The 4,198-nt window shown below is 62.0% G+C and overlaps 5 non-coding genes across 5 annotated transcripts; 3 read left to right on the top strand and 2 right to left on the bottom strand.

Moving 5' to 3' along the window:
* Nucleotides 1-2,955: 2,955 nt before the first annotated feature.
* Nucleotides 2,956-3,028, bottom strand: Trnav-uac. Its single transcript has one exon. It is a non-coding gene; the product is annotated as a tRNA-Val (tRNA).
* Nucleotides 3,029-3,116: 88 nt separating this feature from the next.
* Trnam-cau lies at nucleotides 3,117-3,188 on the top strand. The gene has a single exon. It is a non-coding gene; the product is annotated as a tRNA-Met (tRNA).
* A 102-nt stretch (nucleotides 3,189-3,290) lies between these two features.
* On the top strand, nucleotides 3,291-3,425 carry Trnal-caa. Its single transcript has 2 exons — nucleotides 3,291-3,328; nucleotides 3,380-3,425. It is a non-coding gene; the product is annotated as a tRNA-Leu (tRNA).
* A 116-nt stretch (nucleotides 3,426-3,541) lies between these two features.
* Trnar-ccu lies at nucleotides 3,542-3,614 on the bottom strand. The gene has a single exon. It is a non-coding gene; the product is annotated as a tRNA-Arg (tRNA).
* Nucleotides 3,615-3,823: 209 nt separating this feature from the next.
* LOC117648693 lies at nucleotides 3,824-4,057 on the top strand. Its single transcript, XR_004587929.1, has one exon. It is a non-coding gene; the product is annotated as a small nucleolar RNA U3 (small nucleolar RNA).
* Nucleotides 4,058-4,198: the final 141 nt, after the last annotated feature.

Below are 4,198 nucleotides of genomic sequence, written 5' to 3'. Positions count from 1 at the left end.
ATTAAAATTTTCGACGGTGAGCGGCCAGCGCGACTGCGATTAGCCGACGGCTGCATGCGCCCGCCCGCCCTCCAGCGTCTGCTTTGTGTCGGCGCGGCGCCGGCCGGCGATCGGTCGGGCCATACCAGTCATCGGGCAGTAGACGGACGGACGCGTTCCCACACCCCCCAGTCAGTCGCCCGCCACGCCACGCCACTGCCTGCACGCTACGCTCCGCCACCTCCCGCCACCGCCTCGGCTGCGGGCACCTCAGACTTGCGGGTGCAGCTTTACCCGCAGTCTCGTGCGGGCTTGGCTCACTCGGCGCGGGTCGGGTCGGGTGGGTATCCGTGTTGCGGATCGGGCTGAGTCTGACTCTCGCGTCGCCGCCCTGCGGGTACGCTTTGAGGCCGTTTCGTTACCCGATTGGAGTCTCTGGTCCGAATACTCCGCCCGTCTGAGGCCTCTTGTGCAGTCAGCCGGTGTCGCCAAAAGTCCGGACACCGCCGAGGCCCGTGAACTGCGGAAAAAATTCGGCTGCATTCGGTAACAAGCTGTTGCAGCGGTGGTCAGCGCTGTAGCGGTGCCGCCGGCCAGGCGCCACCTACCCCACCTCACTCCACTCTCTTGACGGGCCAGGCAGTCCGCCCGCCGCAGGCCTCCACTCGGTGGGCTTGCCGGCGGTGCTCTAAGGTCACCTCGGCGACGCGGGCTCGGGCGGCCGGCGCGTACCTCTCCTGCAGGCGGGCGTGCAGCCCCGCGTAGCTGGTGCGCTGGCAGTCTGCTGCAGCAGCGCCGCCGCGGGGCCGTGGAGGGCACGGAGAAGTAAGGTCATATGGAAGATAGGTCTGCGCAACCGAGATGCATGCTGGGAGACCGGGCAAGCCGGCAGGCAGGCTGGCAGGCAGGTAGGCGGTCCTCCGCTGCAGCCGGCGACGGATTCGGGAGGGATTAGCTGCCCGGTCTCCCAGCATGCATCTCGGTTGCGCAGACCTATCTTCCATATGACCTTACGGAGAAGGCGACGTCTCCTTTCGGCGTCGGTCCAGCCGAACTCGAACTCCCGCGCCACGTCTTGAGCTCTATTTAGTGAAGCTCACGCCGTCGGAGGGAGCGACGGCGTGAGAGCGTGGATCAGGGCGGAGTGGGGTGCGTGTTTATACGTCCAAAAGTGAGGTTATGATCCCATAGCGGCAAAACTTTGAGTCGCAAAGGACTCTCTGCATGCTCTCTGTAGTTGTAGTCTACCATAAGGTTGCTGTGAGTAGTATTCTGACGTTCTAGCGTCAGGATATAACCTCACTTTTGCATCCCTCGGCCCTTGTTGCGTTCTGTCGCAACGGGGCACTGCCCGAACCCAAGTCCAAATTGTCCAGTAAGCAAGAACGCGCCGAGCAACCGCGCCGCGAGGCTGCCTGGCCGAGCGGAGCTCGCCAGTCGGCAAGCGCCAGCTGAGGGGCACAGAGCGGACCGGGGGAGGCCGGGACATAGCGGAACAGCGGGGAGTTGAACCAGGTAACCCAGGCCTCTTTATTCCACAACCTTCAAACCTAAAAGGTCCCCCAGTCCAGAACTACTGGTGTATTCCCCGCAAGCCCAAGCACTGTTCTCTAAGCCTGAGGGCGGTGCCTGGACTTGCACACCCTCCGCTGTACCGCCCTCGTGCCCGCGCCCTCGCGCTCTCGTGAAGCCGCGTTCTTATCTTAATAAAGCTTTGGAACTGCGCGCCAAACCTGAGGTCGGGGGCGGGCCGCGGTGCCGGGTTGCGGGACAGCATGGCCAGCTGGCGCAGGACGTCCTTCGCCTGCTCCTGGATGGCCGTCGGCGCCTCGCTCCACCGGTAGAAGATGCCTTCCGTGGAGCGGCCGGTCGCGCTAGTCGCAGAGCCCTGCTGGGAAAGGAAGCATCCCGGCCTCGTGCTGACCAGCGGCCCTCTTGTAGTCAGCAAGCTGGTGCCACCAGTAGAGCTGGGTTTGTTTCCTCAGTCCGAATTGACAACAATTGTCAGGGCCGAATTGAGTCGAACGCCTGCTCAGTTGAGGGGTTTATTGCCGATTGAGCCTGGTGAACAGGGTGCGTTTTTCTGACGGGGTTGCTAGGGCGGCGGGGTGGGGGTGGTGACAGGAATTGTTGGCCACTAGGCTGGATGTGCAGCAATGGGAGCCACTACAGTGTAGTTCCCCGCTCGTTTCGATACGAGACGCAGCGTGGCGCCCCCCTCCGCGCCAAGCCCCCTTCCACGCAATCCTCTTCCACAGCGCGAGGCAGCGAGCACCCCCACCCCGCTCCCTGGGCCCCGAGCCGCCACCTCCCCCGACCCGCCCGGCCCGGCCGCGTGCTCCGCCGGGCGCTGCAGCCGCCAGGATGGGGAGCGCTACGCCCGAGCGGCAGGCAACCCATCCGACTGCCGATACTCTGCCGAGCAGCGACCCAGCCACCGCGTCGGCAAGCGTTTCGCCTACGTCACGCCAGGCTTAGCGCAGCCGCCCCGGTCGAGCGTGGTGGCTCTCTCGCGCCTGTATGCCGAGCTCTATGAGTGCAAAAAAGACAGAGCATAGACCCCGCGCCGCGAAATCGCTCGACAGCTCGTCCCACGCCACCCCGACATACCCCGTGCAACCAGCGCCACGCACGCCAGGCGCTAGCGCTGCCGAAGCGTAGCGGAGGCTGCCGAACTCGCTCCCCGCAGGTGGGCGGCAGAGGGCGGCCTGATAACGCAAGGCCACCCACTATCTCTCGGGGAGCGGCACGCTGGCCCGAGCAAGGAGGTTGCGGTCCGAGTCGGGGTAGGGCCCCCGAAGGGGATAGGGCGTAAAGGGCGTTCAGCGGCGTGAAGTGCGTCAAGTGCACTTATGCACTTTGGCACTTTGGCAGTGTGGCAGTGGTGTGGGTGTGTTGGGTGATTTGAGAGAGAAAATGAAGTAAAAAAATGAAATGAAATGAAATGAAATGTGTGTGAAAAAAAAAGGAGTGGATTGATTCCGCCCAGGGTCGAACTGGGGACCTTCTGCGTGTAAAGCAGACGTGATGACCACTACACCACGGAACCTCCTGCTGATGGCGTGATGAGGGCACAAGATGCTGCTACTAAGAAGCAGTAAAGGTAGGAGCAGTCAGTGTGACGCGTCGGTGCAAGGAGCAGAGTGGCGCAGTGGAAGCGTGCTGGGCCCATAACCCAGAGGTCCGAGGATCGAAACCTTGCTCTGCTATAATTTTGGCGTGTCTGCACGATGGATGACGGACAGACATGACCTGACCCGACACCTGAGTGGAAAGTGAGGTGGCCGTTGCGGCGTGCCAGCAGCATGCTTGTCAGGATGGCCGAGCGGTCTAAGGCGCCAGACTCAAGGGGAACAAACGACCCTTGCCCGGCTTCAGTAACCGGGTGTGTGACAGAGTGTTCTGGTCTTCGAATGAAGGCGTGGGTTCGAATCCCACTTCTGACATCAATATTTTGACCCTGACCCCTTGACCTCTCTCTCTTTTTATTTCTCCATTGCACAGATGGCGAAAGACAAAAACGCGAGATGACGCAAAATAGTCGCATAGTTTTCACACTTTATACCCCTGGAGGGACTCGAACCCTCAATCCCCGGCTTAGGAGGCCGGTGCCTTATCCATTAGGCCACAGGGGCTTACGACGTACACCCCCCATGGACCGCATCATAGCATTCCATTTCGACGCACCCCGCCCCCGCGAGGTGCGCTCCATTTCTCATGGTTCGCGCGTCATCCACACTCGGAGACAGATGGCGTGCGTGCCCTCCTGCCGCCCGTCAAGCTCGCCCTCATAGTCAGCAGTACATCGCCGCCCAAGTAGACGGCGCGCCAGGCCCCACGCTTTAAGACTTATACTTCACAGGATCATTTCTGTAGTATGTCTTCCTTTCTCTCTACTCAACAGTAGAATAGAAACAAACCGCGATGATGAGGTATATGTCCTCTTCCCTGAGCGTGAGGCCGCTGCCGCCGCCGCTGTGTTCCGAGTCGTATGACCTGGGACCGCGCGCGCGCAGCATCGATGATCGTTCCCTTCGCCCTCGCGGCGACGGGGTGGGAAGTGGGCTGCCTGAGCGGTACCCCCTGGAAAGAAAAAAAAGATAAAACCCAAAAAAGTAATGCGACGAGAGCGGCCGAGGGTCGAACGCGGAGCCCCGACTCCAGAGTCCGGCGCGCTGACCGTTACACCAGGCGGCCGGCGAGGGATACACTGGCGCCC

This window comes from Thrips palmi, unplaced genomic scaffold (assembly GCF_012932325.1).
Source record: "Thrips palmi isolate BJ-2018 unplaced genomic scaffold, TpBJ-2018v1 HiC_scaffold_3, whole genome shotgun sequence".
NCBI lineage: Eukaryota > Metazoa > Arthropoda > Insecta > Thysanoptera > Thripidae > Thrips > Thrips palmi.
This window is presented reverse-complemented; position numbering and strand designations above follow the sequence as displayed.